We start from the raw sequence: 21124 nt of genomic DNA on the forward strand, positions 1-21124 counted from the left end.
AAGGATTGGCAATAGGTTTTTTTAGTATAGCCCGTTTTATTTTGACGAGACTCCACCAGGACTGCATTATTATTATTTGATGGTCGTAGCTTGCTCCCATCTTTAGATTTAGGATTAGACAGGCATCTATCACACCCTTTTTAACCCCTAATTTCCAAGTCCCCTCCCCACCCCCAGTGTCAAGACCTTTTTTTGGTGATTTCGGTATGTTGCCATTCAATCCCTTTTAACTACCAAAAAGGGAGCACATTTTGTGTTCTCAGAAAATGCCAATAAAATGATGTACAAAAAGGCCTGTGGTTTTTTTCCTTGTAAGAGCTAGGAACAAATGGTTTGCTGTGCTGAATTCGCCAATTGTCCAGGCTTTCAGGAACAGGTTGAGTGGAAACCAAAAAACTATTTTTATATGGTTACCATCCGTTGCGTGAGAGGTAGGTGAATTTTGTGTTTTTTCTCTAATAGGACATGCGCGGACGGAATGGAAGAGTAGGGTAGGAAAGCTGAATGGGAAGACAGAAAGACATACATTTCTGAAAAGTAGACACAATTCCAAGTTTAGGAAGGGGTGATTTGCGCAGGTCAGGCAACAACTATGTAGGAAAAAATCACATATTTTGGAGAAAAATTTGAACAATGACAGAAAAAAAGATGTGGTGGAAATGGTTGGCCCTGTAATGCAATGGCCTCTGAATTCTGAGAAAAGCAATGCCCCGCTACATTCCCCGACTCTTCCAATTAGGAAATCACATTTTTCGTAATGTTTCACAAAACAAGCATTACCACAAGCCAAAAACTGAGCCATGGTACACAGGATGTTTATGCTTACGGCCTAAACAGACATACTTAGCATGTGCAAATAAGGAAACCAAATGTGGGGAGGAACGGCAAGCATACATTTCTTGAAAGAGCACAGGCAGACCTTTTGAAGGGTGGGTGACGTGTACAGGTTACAAAAGCCTATAGTGCATAAAGCAGCGACTAAATGTAGGTCACATTTGGGAAATGAAAGGGTTGTGTGACAAAGTGCAGCAGCAAATGTATGAAAACGTTATGAAATCCAAGTGAACACACCAAATGTCTTACCTTCCCGCTTTCCCACAGGTGTCCCAACAGAAAGGGTACCTCACATGTGTGGGTGCATCTACCTAGGCGCAAAGGGAAAAGGCTAAACCGGTGGTAACCCCAACCCTTTCCGCAGAGCAGATTTTGCTCTTGTGGACAACCTACAGATTTGGGTCTGAGGTGTCGCAGCCACCAAGAAAAACAGGGAACCCCATGCACTTCCGAAAAGAAGACACCCGTGGGAATCCACCGAGGATTGCACAAATCGCCCAGTCTTTATTACCCACAAGCCCTGGCAAAGTCCAAACTTTTTGCAAAAACCTCAATTTTTAGACATTTCCTACCGCCAACCTACCGAAACACGCCGCCAACACCACATGTCCTACCTTCCCGCGTTCCCACACGTGTCCCGACGAAAACGGTACCTCACATGTGTGGGTGCACCTACCTCGGCGCAAAGGGAAAAGGCTAAACCACTGGTAACACCAAGTGTTTCGGCAGAGCAGATTTTGCAGGATTTTGCTCTTGTGGACAACCTACAGATTTGGGCCTAGGGAGTCGCAGCCACCAAAGAAAACAGGGAATACCATTCATTTCTGATGATCGGGGTTGATGTCCCTGGCCATGGGCACCCGGTCTCCCATGTGGGTCGACCATCCCCAAGCCCAGCCTGGAGCTCTGGCTGGGCTGCGTTACAGCCTTTCCCTCTGGGGAAGAATGGGGACCCTGCCAGAACTGCCACTACACTTGGGTACGGTCGACCCACATAGGAGACAGCCACCCAAGGCAAGGGACATCCCCCCTGACAAATCCTGGAGCTCTGGTTCGGCTGCGTTACAGAATTTCCCTCGGGGAAGGGATGGGGACACTGCCGGGGCTTCCTGGGACAGCCGCTGTGCTTGGGAATGGTACACTCACATGGGAAATGGATGCCCATGGCTGGGAACATCACCTCCAACCGTCCTGGAGTTCTTGCTGGCCTGTGTTACAGCTTTTCCCCACCAGAGAGCCTCAGCAGTGTGCCAATACCTCCCTGAAGAGAAAAGATGTAACGCAGCCCAGCCAGAACTCCAGGACGGTTGGAGGTGATGTCCCCGACCTTGGACATCTGTTTACCATGTGGGTGTACTGTCCCCAAGCACATAGGCAGCTTCAGGGAGCCCCAGCAGGGTCCCCTTCCCTCCGCCCCCGAGGGAAATTCTGTAATGCAGCCCAGCCAGCGCTCCAGGAGGTTCGGGGGTGATGTCCCTGGCCTTGGACTGCTGTCTACCATGTGGTTTGACCATCCCCAATCCCAGCAGTGGGTCCAGGGAGCCCCATCAGGGTTCCCTACCTTTCCCGGAGGGAGAAGCTGTAACGCAGGCCAGAGCTCCAGGAGAGTTGGGGGTAATGTCCCTGGCCTTGGGCGGCTGACTCCCATATGGGGTGACCATCCCCAAGTGCAGCGGCTGTCCCAGGGAGCCCTGGCAGGGGCCCCATCCCTTCACTGAGGCAAATTCTGTAACGCAGCTGAGCCAGAGCTCCAGGATTTGTCTGAGGTAATGCCCCTGGCCTTGGGTGGCTGTCTCCCATGCGGGTCGACCGTCCCAAAGTCCAGTGGCAGCTCCGGCTATGTCCCCATTCTTCCCCAGAGGGAAAGGCTGTAACGCAACCCAGCCAGAGCTCCAGGCTGGGCTTGGGGATGATCAACCCACATGGGAGACGGGTGCCCAAGGCCAGGGACATCACCCCAGACCATCTTGGAGGTCTGGCTGGGATGCGTTACAGAATTTACCTCTGGGAAGGGAGGGACCCTCCGAGGGATCCCTGGGACTGCTGCTGCACTTGTGGATCGTCAACCCACCTGGGAAATGAATGCCCAAGGCTGGGGACATCACCCCTAACTGTCCTGGAGTTTTAGCAGGGCTACGTTATAGCGTTTCCCCTTGGGAAGGGATTGGCACACTTCCAGGCCTACCTGGTGGGGAAACGCTGTAACACAGCCCAGCCAGAAATCCAGGGCGGTTAGGGGTGATGTCCCTGGCCTTGGGCATTCGTGTCCCATGTGGTCTTACCATCCCCGAGCCCAGCGGCAGTCCCAGGGAGCCCCAGTAGGGTCTGCGTCCATTCCCAGAGGCAGACGTTATAATGCAGGCCAGCCACAGTTCCTGAATGGTGGGGGGGGGGGGGGGTGGGTGATGTCCCTAGCCTTGGGCGGCTGACTCCCATGTGGGTCGACTGCCCCCAAGTACAGCGGCAGTTCCGGGGAGCCCAGGTAGGATCCCCATTTCTCACCGGAGGTGACATCTGTAACGCAGCACAGCCAGCGGTGCAGCCTGGGCTTGCGGACGGTCAACCCACATGGGAGACAGCCGCTCCCAGGTAAGCACCAATGTTATGCTGGCATGGGGGGCAATTTGTGGCCAAAACCCAGCAATTGTGTCCCAGCCCCCCAAAATACCTTCCCAAACGGCCCACTCCCACCCACCTCACTGACAATGGGCCCTAACCGTAGAATAATAAAAAAAAACAGTACTCACATAACGTTGCAGCTGCTCGCGTAGAAAAAGCTGTAAACGAAACAAAAAACATTTGTTACCTAGGGTCAGCCCAGCAAAAACAAATCGTAACCACTACTCTCCAATCGCGTCCGCCCTTTCAAGCCACCCCTGGTGGTCTACTGACCCTCACCCCCCAGTAAAAACACATGTGCCCCTTCCTAGGGGCAGATTGCAAAATTGCACTAGCAATCTGCCCGCAGGGAGGGCTACATGAGAGGCCCTCTCTCCAGTTTGGGTGGGGGGGTGAGGGCACCCCTTTCCATTACAAACATCTGTGGTGGTTTAGTGTCCCTCCCACCCCCAACTATCACATGTATATGTTTTTGTTTTCCCTTGGGGCAGATGGGCACATTAGGGTGGGCAAACGTACTGCCCCATGCTTTTGGGGGCCATTCCAATGTTTTCTGGTGGCCCTCTCCCCCTCACCCCAAATGGATGGGGGGCATCTCAAGTACTCCTTCCTAAGGCAGATTGCACCAGTTATCTGCCCCTGGGGGGGCTACACAAGATGCCCTCACCCATTTGGGGTGTGGGGGAGTGGGCCACCTCCCTTTCCACTAAAAACATCCATGGTGGTTTAGTGTCCCACCATTCCCGCCCACATTCTTTTTAAATGTGTTGCCCGCTTCCCTAGGGGCGGATGGCCAAATTAGTGTGCCCATTTGCCCCCAGGGTGGGCAAAACGTACTGCCCCATGCTTTGGGGGGGCATTCAAATGTTTTCTGGTGGCCCTCTCCCCCCCACCCCAAAATGGATGGTGGGGCATCTCATCTACTCCTTTGTAGGGGCCGATTGCACTAGCAATCTTCCCCCAGGGAGGGCTACATGAGATGCCCCCATCCATTTAGGGTGGGGGATGCGGCCAAACCCCTTTCCACTAAAAACATCCATGGTGGTTTAGTGTCACCCCCACCCAAAACAACTTTTGGTTGCCTCTTCCCTAGGGGCAGATGGGCACATTAGTGTGCCCATCTGCCCCCACGGTGGGAAAAACGTACTGCCATTGGGGGGCCTTTGCCAATATTTCTGGTGGCCCTCTCCCTCCCACCCCAAATGGATGGGGTGGCATCTCATGTACCCATTCGTTGGGGCAGAAATCTCCCCCCAGGAAGGGCTACATGAGGTGCCCCCATCCACATTGGGTGGTGGGGTAGATGGCCACCCCCCTTTTCATTGAATACAATCACTGGTGGTTTAGTGTCCCTCCCTCACCACCACCCAAAACATGTTTCTTTTTTTTTCGTTTTGCCCATTCCCGAGGGGCAGATGGGCACATTAGTGTGCCCATCTGCCCCCGGAATGGCCAAAATGTGCTGGCCTATGCTTTGGGGACCCGGAGGGAAGAGGGCCACATACATAGTAAGCTGTCCCCTCACCCCCACACTTCACAAACAGATCCCTGGTGGTCTAGTGGCATGCCTGGGCGTGGATCGAGCGATCCGCGCCCGATCCGTGCAGAGCAATGCTGCAAAGAAGGTGTCGTTGGAAAGGGAAGAGTCTCCTCTTTCCTACAACATCTCCCTCGATCTGAACGGCACAATAATGCCGGAGATCGAGGGAGGGAAAGAAGGAAAATCACCTTCTCTTTTCACTGCGGCAGACGAAAATGGCTGCTGCAGTGAAATTCACTTTCAGTTTCACATCAGCGTGCAATACGCACGCTGACGTGAAACTGAAGGAAATCCAACCCCCGGGCCATGAGGAGGAACCTCCTCCTCACATAGCCCGGGTTTTGGATTACACTTTTGTGCGATTGCTGCAAAGCAGCGATCGCACAAAGTGAAGTGCTAAAAAGGGCAAGGTATCTCGTCCTTGGCATTGCAAAGGTAATGTCAAGGATGAGATACCTCATCTTTGGCACATAAGGGGTTAAAGTTCAAGAAACACCCTTGAACTGTGGTCACTTGTATGTCTTACTTTGATACCATGCCTTCCTTACACACAGTACGGACAGCCTGAAGGATATGTCAATTTCCCCATAACAGATTGTCATGCACTGGTGAACCCTCCCGAGCTTCCTCCTCACCTGTGTCTTCGATGGAACTGTCATGAGTCTCGGACCTCTTCCTGCGGCGGGGCTGCTTTGGTTCCTTTGTCTTCTTCCCCTTCTTTTCATAGAGATAGGGGCGCGCTCCCTTGGGGGCCACCTTGGCCCAAAGGGGCACCCCGAGGAGCAATCCCCCAGAAACAGGGAAAAAGTTGCTTCGCACAAAAAAACCTTGGTTCTAATGTTGTACTGTAGATCACGTGTGAGATATGGTCTAAGAGTAAATATGCTTCAGGAACAGCCTCTTCCAGGTAAGTGGACTTTGTGTGGGTTATGGCAGATTGAGCCGGAGACAGATTGTACCACTTGGTACGGTAGAGAGAGAGTATGGAATTTCCGTTCTTTCCAATCTTGTACTCCTGAAGGTAGGAGGATAAGTATGAAGGCGAGTGCAGTCTTCCCGACGGAAAAGAATCCTTAGATAAGAAGACTGATGACCGGATCCGGGGGAGACTGTCAAAACAACAATGCAGCTGAAACCCTCTCTGGAGCAGTGCAAAGACAGAGGATACAAGTAGAGAAAAACCCTGCGAGAGCGAGTGTGACCAATAGATTAGTAAAAGCAAGAGATACAGTAACAGTGACAAGCCTAACAGGATGTGGCGGGAACACAAAGGAAGCCAGACCACCCATTAAGGCGAACGTGTAAGCGTAAAGGAAAGAGGGAAGCCCGTCTGAAAGAGGCGGGCGAGCAAGAGAAATGAAAGAAGTGCCAGAGGATCCGGTAAAAGAGTAGTAAACAGGGAGCTCCGCAGAAGTGCAGACACGGAAAGGCTGAGAAGGCAGCAGAGCACCGGAGAGCAGGGAGGAGAAGCTAAGAAGGGGAACGAAAGCAAGGAGACAGGAAGTTATCAGCCGAAGAGGGATTAACTTCTAAGTAGCTGGTACTCTGGATAAACTAGAGTACGAGCAAGGAGAAATTCATGAGATGGATACAACGCACAAGGCGATTGAATCCGGCCACAGTTATAACCTCGGCGGCCATCTTGGGTGTGGACTAGACCGCTACCACAAGGAACAAACAGGTCATGAATAGTGTCTCAATGCAATTTCCACTGCTGCCAGCATTTCCAGGGGCGCAGCATGACAGATGAGCAAAAACCAGTGTAGAGAAGCTTAAGGCTTCACTGCACTGTAAAAAGAACAGATCAGATACAAAAATGAAAGCAAAACATTAGGGGGTCCATAGAAATGGAAGGAAAGGTGCAGTAAAGATGAATCTTTCCTGACAGTAATCTTGCATTGTTGAGACTTACAATGTTCCTGTTCTATGTGAGGAAAGAACTGTGGAATACCTTTTCTATATTAGGAGTGGAATGTGCACTACCAAGGCTATGCAACACCTGTTGTATATGAGAGGAGCTTCTAGAGCGCAGACACATTCCTGGTCTGTTCCCAGTGCAGGAATCTTCCACCTTTGCTTTACACCTTGCACTGATCACCTGTTCAACATAATTAAAGCCTTCATTGGGGTTGCCCTGATCCGCCTTTTCTGTTTGTATGGGTGAAGACTGCACCCATACAAACCTACTTAAGCCGATCTTCTCTGTGCGAGCGAAGCGTTTAAAACCTTATACTGCTGTTTTACCCTCTCTTTATATGGCAAATCTCAGTGTTCGTGCTGTAGGGGAGGCATGGTATCGCAAGTATGACACTTACACAAAAGATACAATTTGTAAAACCTTTATTAACTTTGTGGGGTTTGGAAAAAACCCTACTTTGCCCTACAACTAGGATGGGAGTCGTCTCAACCATCAACTCATAAAGAAAACAGTCTTAGTTGTGTCTGTCAAATCAAAATCGCCTATGCTAACAAAACCTAATGCCTGCCCCATCGTTTGTACAAAAAAAAAAAAAATGTGTAAATGAGGTATACATATATAAAAAGAAAATCAGTGCTTGACAATGAATAAATGTGGCTGAATCAGCTCTCCTCCCCACGTTGAGACAGCATGGAATAAGGCAGTCTCTATAGGCAGGATGACACACTCTGGCTCGGGCTTTAACACTGAAACAGTTTGGAACATGGATCGAGGCCCGCCTGGTCTTCCACGTTAAAGGCTCTTGTTCCAGTCTTCCCCAAATAATGAAACAAAAAGTTCACACTGTCTCCCTCTGGCAGGCACAGACCTCTTCAAAAAAAGAAAACAAAAGTTCAACGTTGGATCCCCCTCTGCTGGGTTCAGACCTTTCACAGTTCAACCACACTTGCCGGGGCTCCCTTCCTCAAGGTTTTTACACTTCGGGTCTCATTTAGTCGGGCTCAGACAGCTTTTCGGATGTCAAAGACTTTTGAATGTGCAGGGCTTTCCTTTACAGACCACCGGAGGACCACTTCGACTCAGTGCTTTTCCTCTCCCCCTCTCTCGGAAATAACTTCATTAACTTTTGTTTTTACAGTTAATTTACTTTTATTGCCTCAAACAACGCACCTTTCACAGAGACTTTTGAGTGGGCTACTTCCTTTCGCCGGACCACTATTATTCAGTATCGCCGATTCCACAGCTGTTCTTGCTTTACAGTTCATTCACAGGTTTGCCTTTACTCGCGTCTCACGAGTGCAGCCTTCACTTGCGATATTTTGTTGCAAACTTCAATCTTTCTTAGCACACACCGGTCTCTCAGGTCGCTCCCAACTCACTGGCTGTGTGCGCTTCTGTCTGGATTTTCTGATTTCCAATTCACGAGTCAAGGTTAGTACCACAGGCGTGGCCCCGCCTCCCCAACTCTTGTTCACTCGGGAGGGTCGCTGGCGTCCTTGGAACACCATGCAGTCTTCGATATTGGGATCTGACCTTCTCCACATGTCCTTCACTGCCTTGTGGAGGCAATGACCTCCTGTGGGGAACTCCTGGGGTTTTCGACCTGCTGCTCTCATCCCTTGGTCCATTGCTCTGCTCCAGTAGGTTCGCCTTCCCCCAGGACGTTTTGCTTGTACTCGTGTTCCACCTTGCTCAGAGTGTGTCTCTAGGTTACGCCTTTTATCCATGTGAGGGAGCTAATTGGAATCAGGTCTATGCACTTGAAGTCAAGTGCCTGACTTTGCCCAAGAGGATTAGCGGGACATGTCCAGTACGATATAAAAGCGTTAATCTTGTTACTCTCAGTCACCCTCTTCCTCTGTCTAGTGTTTGTGCAGAAAGGGTGCCGGGGGGAGATGGGACATCAGATCCTGAAAAATAGGAGGGGTTAGATGTACAAAAAAAGGGGGGTATACCATTTCTAACCATCAGCTGCCTCACCTCCACTCCCTGAAGACCCCTCACCCAGGTGATCCTCCCGCACTGGGCCACCCCCAGGAACTGGATCTTAAAGTGATGGCCGTGTCCTGGCCACCTGGATGACAAGTCCTAGAGGACTAGCGGGCGAGACACCTTTGGTTTCTCACAGTGCTCATCTGTTCCATTTGGGAGAGGGTGTTTGTGGCACTGGACCATGTGCTTTATCTGTTCATTGTGAGAGAAACCTGCTTTTCTGTCACAATGCAGAAGGCTGCCGCATGGGAATGATTTCCATACAGTTTTTGCATACGTCAGCTGGATGTCACATACTTTTTACTCTCTTGCAAAGGAGAAACTCATTTTTACTCTTGAAATCACAATTACTCTCAAATTTTAAAAACGGGGAGTAAAATACTCTCACTTCAAAATCATATCTGGAGTGCTGCCTACCAGGCTCAGTCTGCATGATGGGGAGACCAGGGCAGCTTCCCCAGACCACCAGGCACATACAATAAACCACCCCCAACCAAAGACAACTTATTTTAGGGGCGGCCAGGGCAGAACCCCCCTTAACTCAGACTGAGACACTGTACAGACACCATTGTTGGTTTGCAGCATGCCCGAGTGAAGAAAGGGGGTGGAGCGTAAGGCACAATATAAAGACTCTGCTGTATGTAACACCTCCAAGGCACAATAAACCCAGCCAGATTGGATAGGGAAAGTCCACTAATCAGAGTAGAGGGACGGGGATAAGAAACCCCAGGAAACAGGAAGTTGTGGATTGTTCAGGTGGGGTCAGAGAAGGAAGAGGCAGCAGACCAAGAGACCAGCAGGAGGAAGGATGGTGGAGTGTATTGTGTAGGCAATTTTTGGAGCAGGTTTAGCTTTGATTAGTGAGTGCAAGTGGTACTGCGTTGGATGTTTGTGAACGAATGGCAAGTGTATGAAGTAGAAGCAGTTTAGTGAGTGAATGTGAAGGGCCTGTGTGAGTGAAATGAGGGCGTTTGCGTGGAAGGTGGGGTGGTGTAGTAGTGTTGTGGAGGAAGGAGTAACAAAGTTTGAAGGCAAGACTTGGAAAGAGTGAGAGACATTGGAGGGACAGAGGAGGAAGTCACAAGGAAAGGAGAAGGCGGGTGAAGTTGGAGGAAGAGGAACAGCAACAATGGAACATTAGAAAGTGAGAGGAGTACATGGGTGTAATTGAAAGGATACTGAATTGGCACAATATAATATCCCTGTTTACATAACTAACCTCTGTGTAGTGGTGTAGGGTCAGTCATAAGGAATCCCGTGAGAGAGGTTAGATAGATAAAGTGTTCTACATTTAGGTCATCATTAGTATAAGTCATGAACGTTGTAGATTGAAGGGGGAGGGGCGTGGCTACATGGCCATGAGCTAGGACGTGGATCCTGTGTGCTCCTGCGGTTCGTAATCGATCCGGGAAAAAAAAAGGCATAAAAATGCTGGCAGATTCAAACGCGCTTGGAACAAAAGCATTATGAATATGTGGCACATGCATCAGAGCGCACACTAAGAGGGCTTGTGTGTGCAATCCAAGAAAACGAAACAAGCGTGGACCCGGACAAAGTAAGCTAAAGATGGCGCCCACGCTCCGCTTGGACAAAGGCTTAATGGCATCATGAGGAGGGGGTGACACTGAATAGACATTAGTCTGCGAATAGCGTAGTGACACGAGTTGCGGAGCGGCGAGGAGCCTCCCATCAAGACACACAGCAACAGCGGAGGCGGCCGCGGCAGTAAGCAGAATGTATCACTGCTGCGATACATTGTTGTACGCAGCCGAATCCCGGAGGATGTAAGAGAACGAGGCATGTAAACCAGCTGACCGAAGCGAGTTGGGGCTGATGAGCAGAGTAAGCAGCTGAGCGAGCAGCAAAAGCCAGATAGCCCCATGCCTGAAACGCAGGGCGAGCACCCACATCGGAGGGGGCCTGAGACTCACGACCAACATAGGCAAAGACCAATATGCATCAGAAGAGACGGCGAAGGCCGGAAAATATAACAGCTGTGTGGGCAGAGGGTGATCTGGCACGGGGCCATGATGAAGGGAAACGGCATGGGGAAGCTGCACTGCAGTATTAAGGACACACAAATTTAGTGGACAAGCACAGAAAATGGCGATGGTCGTGGAGTAGTTTATAGGCACAACGCAGTTGGGCCAGCAGAAAGAACGGTGACCCCGCACCCCACTGACAAGGATCCTACGCGGAGACATGCAACCGAGGACTAAGCAGGTGGGAAGCAGAGCAGCAAGGGGGGAATGGACAGTTGGAAAAGGCTGCAAAGAGCTAACAAGTGACACAAAGGGGCATTAAGCTGGGGCTGGGGCCCAGGCGCTGACGTGGCCGAGGAACAAAAAGCATAATTACACCCCTCTGTGTACCGGCAATAACAGGCTACACCCACCCCTCGGCCTTGCGCACACCTAAGGCTTGACACCAGGGTTCACGTGCCTCTTGGGACAAACCCACATCAGGCGGCTTCCAGGGGTCGTGCTGGTGGGCGAGTGGCTAACGTGGCACATAGCTGCTTGGTGAGGGCTCAAGCACTGAATGACGGCTCGAGTAATATAGACCCGCGACAAGGCAGAAAACCACACATCACCGGGGGCATTCAATGACAACCACCCTGACCACGAGCGGAGGAGCGCAGGGTCGGGACACCACCTTGGAATAGTGACTCAGAAGGAGGGGAACGCAGCAAACAAGTGACCCATCACTAGAGGCCGGGACAGCACGACTACGAGAGCGGAAATTACGTCCAAAGCCAGTAAATCTAAGGAGAAACAACTAACGTTGGAGGACTTTGCCAAAGCATCCTGACCACGCAAGTGGCGAGACCCAAGAAGCAAGAAACACAGGGAGAAGTGACTCCGTCACAAAATGACAAACAGATTCTTAATGCCATAGCAGAGCTAAAGACATCATGGGCATGCAAAATGGACACAGCCATAGCGGAATTAAAACCTCTCTAGAACAGGAGATGGATGCTGTTAGCGTAGATGTAAATCTCTTGAGGCAAGATGTTGGGAAGCTGGCAGAGCGCACGGGCGTGCTGGAAATGGATGTGAAAGTCAACACAGATACCTGCACTGCGAACGCCAAGGAGGTCTCGGTGCTACAACAACAGGTGCGCAATCTGGAAAACAGACCCAAGGAGGTGGAAGGGCGGGCACACAGAAATAACATTCGCATCATAGGGCTCCCGGAAGGGGAAGAAGGCTTGGACCCGACTGGTTATGTTGAGACAATGATACTACAAGAGATAGATGGGGGTGCACTCAGACAGGGATCCGCCGTGGAAAGGGCGCATAGGGCCTTGACCAGATGGCCGCAACCGGGGGGGCCCCCCGCGACCCCTCATTGCCAAGATATTGAACTATAAGGACAGGGAGAAGATACTGGAACACTTCCGGAAAGGAGGGACAATAAGCAGAGGATCCGCGATCATCACAACAAGGCGCATTTCTTCGAAACCATGGAGGAGGCTACAGCATGGCTAGACACACGGAACAGCCTGGCAGGAGCAGATGATCGGACGGAGAGCAGACCGGATAAGTGAACTGGGGTTATCTCCGGGGAGCACTGTAAACTGAGTATGGGGGGAGGGTGTTATACTCAGCACTGACATTGACCTTGGACTAGAATATGGGAAATATTATGAGGAGTTTGGAGCGAACCGTGCATGAATAGGCCTTAAGTTGTAAAAGAGTATAGTTTTAGTTTCATGCCGGAGACAGTCGAAACACGTTACTACCCCTAGTAGTTAGCTTAGTCGGGACACCGGTAGGTCAGAGTCCTCCCCCGGTGTCCGGAGTATCGGCTAGGTCCAAGAAAAGGTCTAGATACGAGGTAGCCTGAGATCCACAGTTGGAGCTGGGAAACAGTTTGGGGTGGAGAGGTGGGGGCAGTTGGGGAGTTGCAAGGGAGAGTGGGGAAGGAGTCTGGGGGGTTAAGGGAAGGTGAGCCTACAATCACATGCCACATAAGAAAATGATGAGAGTGGGGGTGGAGACGGGCCGAGTGGGAAACGGATAAGATGGGGACCTGAGAATAGCAACCTGGAATGTGAGGGGACTGAATAATTATATTAAGCGGAATAAGTTCATTATGTATCTGAAGAGGCAGAAAATAGATATCGCGTTACTCCAAGAAACTCACCTGAGCGCAGAGAAACAGGTGGTGGTAGCGAGCAAATGGAAAGGCATAACCCTGGGAGCAACGTACTGAGACATTACGTGGATAGCACCACAGGTCCCGTTCAAGCTGGTGCAGTCTACAGTATATAAGGATGTGAGGATGGCACTAATAAAAAAGGATGGTAGAAAATAGGGAAGTGAATATCATCAATGTTTACGCTCCAAACCAAGATACCAGTCTATTTTAAGAATTTATATGCCAAGATAAGTCCATACATGGACGGCGCAATTATATGGGGGTAGGGGGGGCTTTAACTGTACCTTGGACCCGAAGCTAGATAGGTCCAATGAGAAGATTGGTAGGCCGGCCCCGGCGGCGAAGGTCCAGGCACCATGTTAAACGACTTTCAGTTGGAGGATGCTTGAAGAATGCGCCACCCACAGGATAGAGGATACTCACACTATTCTGCCTCTCAGACAGAACTTGTACACCAGATTAGATTATATATTCATAGGGCCGGAGTTAGTGAAGGAAGTGATACAAGCAGAATACAAGACTATAGTCCTCTCGGACCATGCACCGCTGATGGCAACATTAAAGTACTTACACCCGAGGGCGAGAATTCCTACATGGAAACTCAGAGCTGAGGCACTGGAAGACACAGCCTTCAGGGAAGATCTGAGAAAAGACAAAGGAGTACTTCGACCACAATAGCGGCAGAGTAGACTTGGCTGGGACACTGTGGGAGGCATTTAAGGTGATGGCGAGGGGGAGAGCAGCAATATCTAAATCACAAGGGCTACAATGCAGCATAATACAGGACCTGCGCAATGCAGAGATGAAGCTAGAAAAAGAAATGAGAGAGGGCAAGGGATCCCCGGCGGTTACGAGAGACTATACTTCACTTGCAGCAGGAATGTAAGGGGAGAGGCTTAGTAACTTGAACTATAACAAATATGTGGAGAGACAGCACACGGAAGGAGATAAGCCAGGCAGGTTATTGGCATGGCTATACAATAGTGAGACCCCCAGACAAGCAATAAGGGTAATACAAAGGACAGATGGGCAGATGCGGGATACCCAGGAGGCAGTAAACAAGTGTTTCCGTCAATACTACAAGAGACTGTATTCAGATACCAGCGAGGGAAGACATGGATGAGCATGAAGTATTAACTGAGATCGCTTTGCCCAAGCTTGGGACGGCGGACAGAGATAACCTAGAGGCCCCAATAACGTTAGAGGAAATAGAACAAGCGATCAAGAGGCTCCACACCAATAAGGCCACAGGGGCAGATGGACTCCTGAGTGAGTTTTATAAAGCATATAGGATGGAATTGCTCCCCCCGATAATGGCAATGTTTAATGAAGCGTTTGACATGGGCACATTGCCGGAGTCCCTCCGGGAAGCAATTATCATTCGCTCTTAAAACCCCACAAACCAGAAGTGGAGTGTGGGTCCCATAGGGCGCTTTAGATGCTCAATCAGGACAGCAAAATACTCACAGCAGTGATGGCGAACAGGATGAGACCAGTCATAAATAAACGTATACACCCGGACCAAAGAGGGTATGTCCCACGCAGGAACACATCAGACAACCTTAGGAGACTCAATCATGTCATAGAGTAGACAGAGGGAAGCCCCCAGGAGGTGGCGATAATCTCTTTGGACGCAGTGAAAGCCTCTGACTCACTCAAGTGGCCATGGTTACTGGCCGTCTTAGAAGAGTAAGGTATTGGGTCAATATATTTGAAGTGGGTCTGGTTGTTATTCAACAAACCATTAGCTTGTGTTAGAACGGGAGCAACCATATCAGAGAAGTGGCAATTGTGTAGAGGCACCAAACAGGGATGCCCATGGTCACTGATGCGGTTTATTCTGGCACTGGAACCCCTGGCGGCGTATTTGAGGCAGCAATATGGAGAAGTGGGGATTAGTACTAAGGGAGGGCAACATTTGATATCTCTGTATGCGGACGACATGTTGTACCTGAAGTATCCTGAGGAGAACCTACAGTATATTATGGAGGTCATCGAGCGTTACATGATGCTGTCTGGTATAACAGTTAACCCTTAAAAATAGAGTATCTTCCCCCTGGGTAGATATGTAGGAATACCGACGCACAAATTGTCGGTGTTACAGATAGAGTGGGAAACCGAGAAATTCAGATACCTGGGAATAGATGTATATCACAGGGTGGAGGTAGAACACAAGCAGAACACGGAGAAAGCAGTGGCTAAAATAACCAACAGTATGGTGTTTTGGGCCAAGCTGCCATTGACCATGCTGGGGAGAGGGGCGCTATTGAAGATGGTGGTGTTGCCTAGGTTACTACACTACTTTGTGAATATCCCGTACATGATACCTAGGAGATCTTTGCCAGGATGCAGAGCATATGCAGGGGGTTCATATGGCAGAATTCCAGGAATAGAATAGAGTTGTGGAAACTACAGAACCCATATGAACTAGGAGGTGTTAGACTGCCCAACTTTGAAGTATATTACTTGGCTAGCCAACTCCAATATGTGGTAAGGCGGTTATTGCACGATCCTACTTCTGAGTCCAAACTATTTAGGGCCAAGTGCTCCCCTTATTTTCTGAATGAATGGATGTGGTTGTCAAAAATCGCAGCGAAAGAGCGGGTCGAGGTTGTTAGATCTGGGCGGGGAAATGTGGCGAAGGGCTTGCCAGGTAATGGAGATCCCGTCCCCGTGTTCCCCACAGATACCGCTGGTGGCACTGGATGGGATCGATGAACAAATGAGGAGGACCATCAGGAAGCTATGGGAACCAATGGGTGTAGCGACCCTTGGGGACATATGGCGGGATGGGAAGGCGATAGAGTTTGATACACTGGTGGAAGATACAGGGTTACAACAGGGATAATACATCACATACACGAGGCTGGTAAAGATCATAAAAGGTGCGTGGCCCGAGGCAGTGCTGGCCCTAGAATATCATCATAGAAACACTATACAATGTTTCAGACGGGGGCCATGAGGGCTCCCGAATATATGAGCTATTGATGTCCAAGGTGGGGAAGGAGGTGAACCAGACGCGACTGGGAAGAGGAGGTGGGGGAATCTATGGGAGATGGGATGTGGATCAGGGCATAGGGATATCATAAAAAAGTATCAAGGAACGTGAGATGGCAACAGATCCAGTTGTATGTGACCCACAGAGCATACCTGACCCCTAAAAGGATAGCCAAGTTTAAAAACGCTTGAGTGTCCGAAATGCGGGGAGGTGGAGGTGGGAATGGTACACATGTTTTGGGCATGCCCTGAAATAAGGGGATTCTGGAGGGAGGTAGCCCACCTCATGACGAGCAAAGAGATAAATTTGGATGTGAACTCCCCGTGGGCAAGTCTGCTGGGAGGGTTCCCCAGACCGCGCAAACTTAAGCATGTGAGCAAGCTCAAAGACCTAGTATACATACTGGGCATACGTAGGATAGCAATGGGGTGGAAGGCGAGCAGGAGACCTCAGGTTGGAGCCTGGTGCTACGACCTACAGAAATGGGCAAATGCTGAAAATATGGTGTGGAATGAGGCAGCAAATGGGGGGGATGGGGGGGGTGGGGAGAAGAGGATACATTGACTGTCTGGAAACACATGGTAGCAATTCTGACTGGGTCCGACCGGGTAAGCCCAGAGGCAGACACCCCGTCAGGTGGGGAAGATGGCGAGACGCCCATAGAAAGGGATTGAAGACGATGGTGGGGTGTGGTAGGCTTGGGTTGGGGGGAGGAGGGCAGGGGGGTAAAACAGCATGGGAATAAGTATAAGAACTGACATGCATAATTGTTGATTGTATGTTGTCCATGTTGAAAATAATAAAAAAAATGTAGGTTGAAGGGGGTCAATATTCAATAAATACTAATCTTGGGAGTAGGCACACCTGACCTAAGGATCATTGTCGTTTTGTAGATGAGAGATAGAAAAGGATGGCTCTGGGGCTCTGAAAAATCAAATAAAAACCCTTGAACCGTCTGTGTTTACATGAGTGTTGCATAGAAAACAGTCTTTGGAGCTGCAGGCTTGCATAGGGGAAACGAGCTAGGACAATCAGACAGAGCAAAAAGGGCCTGGGGGAAGGATTCCTCCACCTTGATTTTGTGGTCTTCTCTTTCCATCCGGTCTCCTACACCTCCTGCAGAGAAAAGCAGTTTGGGTATGATGCAAGAAGGTTACCTTCAGAGGCGTTGCGGGGGGAGGGGGCTAAAGCCCCTGGTCTTTTGGTTGTAGCCCGGATAGAATCACAGGGGCTACAACCAAGAGGCTAGCTAGCCCCGAGTCCCGACAGTCTCGACATTAGCATAGCCCCAGATCTTTTACAGACCTAGCAACACCCCTGGTTACCTTGAAAGGATTGGAACACATACAGCAAGCATGCTTTCATCCAATCCACAGAGGCTTTTTGCCTTTATAAGGAAGGAGTCTCCCCTTCTTCCTTGATTTGTTTTGGAAGAACAGTGGAAGTCATTTGGATCCTGTTGAAAGTGAAATCCTTTCCAAAACCCTCTGCCAGAGGTGAAGAAGGGTGTTCCAAGGCAGAGGAAAGCTCTGTCCCTCAACATCCACAGGGAACGTTGGGGTGACCGATATTGGATCAAGTGCCAGCTGCATCGTTATCCAGCTTCATGATCGAAGGTGAAAGACTCCTGCAGGTGTCAGCTAGCTTCTCCCGATTGCCTGATTTGAAGTGAAGAGGAAAATTGCCTATCTTGCTCCCGAGCCCCCCTTGATTGGCATTTACAGCACCCAGAGTCCAAGAACAGCTGGAATCCTGTTTGCACAGCTTTGAACAGCATTTGAACCATATTCAACACCCTTCGGTCTAACACAGGATCCATGTTCGCACAGCTTCGAACCCCATTCAACGCCTTTCAAACCAACACAGGACCCCACGGAACAGCAGACACCCACAGAGTAACGTGGAGAAGGAACAGTGCAAGCACTGGCCTTGGGTGACCGAAGGAGGAAGGGTTCAGGGAGGATGGCAAGCAGAGAGCTGAATGGGAGGGAAACAGGCAAGTTCAGGCAACAGAAGAATGCCAGGTAGACAGAAAATAGGAAGAAACAGGACAGCATCACTTTGCCAGGGCAGGGTTGGAAACTGAGGGGTGTTTGGAACTATTTAGCTCCTGCTTCTAGCACAGTAGGTCCTATTGAGCTTGAAATCAACAGCTACCAGGAGCTACTTTTGGCTCCTGGTGCCTTCCAAACATGTGAATGGGAAATTAACTTTTGAGTATTTGAGAATGTTAATAAAGAAGTATTAGAACACATCTGATACACATTTAAACACAATGGTTCATACAAAATGGACACAAAGTTAAAGGAGTATCTCTGGTAGCTCCTGGTTCCCCAGCAATAGCTCCTGCCTACAGGGTGATGCCCGACACCCAGGAGCTGGCTTTAGCTCCTGCTCATCACATGTCAATTTCGAACCCTGCCAGGGATAGAAAAGCTTTCAACACACTGTCCAAACTGTCAGAACAGCATTAATAGGAGATGGCATGAAGCCGATGCTCCTACTGCTTTGCCGTGGCAACAGTAAAGGCACAGTGTTTTGTGCATGTGCAGAACCAAACTCTGGTCCTCTACGCATGCACACAAAGTGGAATATGGCATCCCCCATGACGGTACAACACTGCCGCCCGGGGCCCCGCAGGTAAGTGCCTGGAGCGCAGCGAAGGCACCACTTGGTATAGCACTGCCACTGCATGCACCTTAACCGGCACCTGTAGACATTGGGTGCCGTGACAACACTGAGGCCTGATTCAACGTTGTCAAAACACCCAAGAACCAGAGGCCCTATCCCAGTGGTACCCTTTTCTACCAAAAGATATCCTTGTAAAAGTGACATTGATGCAAGTTCTTGCCCTTCTTCCTTACTACTTTCCCAAGAGTGCTTTCAGCACCATGTTCCGCATTTTCTGTGCTTTTTCCTAGTGTTTTTATAGTCAGTTATTTGTATATCGGTGTGTTTAATGAAATTTGGTATATTTTTTATAGAACCTTGATTTGTTTTTCCTCTATTTTAGAGTCTTGTACTGCTGTTTGGGTCTCTATTGTTAACAAATTTATACCCCTCTCAAGAATATAGCCTACCCTTCGACCCAATGTTACCACAAAATGGGAAGGAGGTTTTATTCTTGACTGTGTAGGTATGATTGGTATCACTGTTGGTTTGTAGTAGTATGAGGGTTGAGTATGTGGTTTAGCCATGGCTTTCAGAGTGCCTGTGCCAAGCCCCATCAGTCTCTGCAATGAGATCCCGAACCGTTGCCGTGCCGGGGCTGTCCCAAACTAGCCCCAGCCATGCTGACCTCTCAGATAGCTGTTTAGCCTAGCGCTGCACGGTTACATGGCTGCCTTCAGGTGCCAGCATTTCGAATTTGAAAAAAGAAAAAACATCACTACGTCTCTTTATTCACAAACAGGAGAAGGGCTGGGTTAGCAGCCTCTCCTTTTGTTTGAGTACAGAACTAACATGCAGCAGGAAGCCCATTAACCGTGATTGGTTAAAGGGCGTCCACTGCATGTCATGTTAGCTCTTTACTCGGAAACAAAAGGAGATGTTGGCCAACCCAGCCCTATTCCTGTTTCGAATAAAGGGACATCAAGCAGCAGGCAGCCCATTGCATTCAAGGAGCCATGTGGTTAAAGGGCTGCCTGGGAGGGGTAGTGACCCCCCCAGGCATTTCTTTAACCACAGCTGTTTGAATGCAAGGGCTGGCAATGTGAGAGGGGTGGTGGGGGGCTATTGGTGGGGGCGTGGCCTAATCTCTCATGCCTATGCCACGCCCCAACGAGTGCCCCCCCTTAATTAACCACCCCACTTAAATCACTGGGTTTAGCCACTTCTCATCCCAGTATTCCTGTAGATTAGTACAAGAGCTATGTTTCATTAACATGCTTTCTGTATAAAGTAGCAAGGTTATAATATAGACCAAAATTACCCTGTCAGAGTGCCAACCCAGCCTATTTGCACTGAGCCTGAGACTAAGAATTAAGCAGCCACAAATGCTGACATTTGTTTCTTCATTTAATAGCATTCACCATCCTGAAATATTCATCTATTCAGTGCAAGTAAATAGACAAATATAAATCTACATCTTTTTTCTCAAAATCACACTCTTGGGTTTTCCCAAATGCTTCCATTTATACCATACCAGTTCAAAGAAGAAGTCGAATATCACTGGGAACCTCTACACCATGATCAGTTAAAGAAAGCCAGAGCCGCTAGACTTCACGACAGCGATGGACATTTCCCGCCTCTTCATTGACAAAGCACCATGATCTACCCTCTGACGTCACTTTCTCTCCCGACGGGCGCCGCTAGGGGTGGGTTTTAGAGTGCCACTATAGCTCAATCTGTGTAAACGTACCAGGTTAAAAGTCTACAAAGGGACCCGCACAAAGTATGCGTTATGAACCCATTTATATACTACCTGATCCCATATGTCGCATTTTACTCCCAAAATAGCTGGCAATTTTCAGATACAAAACGTCACGTAATTGCAGGACTGCAATTCCCCGACTTGCTTTACTTGCATGAGCGTGCACTTTCTCGTCTGCCTGTAACTCTAGCACCGCAGTGCTCTACACGTCTAGTATGTCTGTTGCAGCAGCCATGTCTAGTAAGTTGCTAGGAAATGTCTATGTGCTGTATGTGTTCGTCCCATGTGAATTTCGCCTCTAAACTACGCTTTAAATGCTCTCTATGTTTTTCGTAAATAGCACTTTGTATAAGTAATTGATCCCTTCAAATGTGTTACCCGTTCTACATTCGCTTACTTCAAACAGATATTTTACTTTAAATCTTGTTTTTATTACAATGTCAAGTTAAATGTAATACTGTGAACCGAGGTTTAACATCCATTGGTAATCAAATTCGGCTAGTGCATCCAATTTCACCGCCTACTAACTAGCCATAGTAGATGAAATTAAAGGAATGGTTCGCCCAAAAATTATTATTGCAAAAAAAGATGGGAAATAAAAAAAAAAAGTGTCAATCGATTTTTATTAAGTCCCTATGTAAAATTTGGAGAAAATGAAGCTCAAAATTTTAAAAAGGAAGCACATGG

Source organism: Ambystoma mexicanum, chromosome 7q (genome assembly GCF_040938575.1).
Source record: "Ambystoma mexicanum isolate Mex_15411 chromosome 7q, UKY_AmexF1_1, whole genome shotgun sequence".
Lineage (NCBI taxonomy): Eukaryota > Metazoa > Chordata > Amphibia > Caudata > Ambystomatidae > Ambystoma > Ambystoma mexicanum.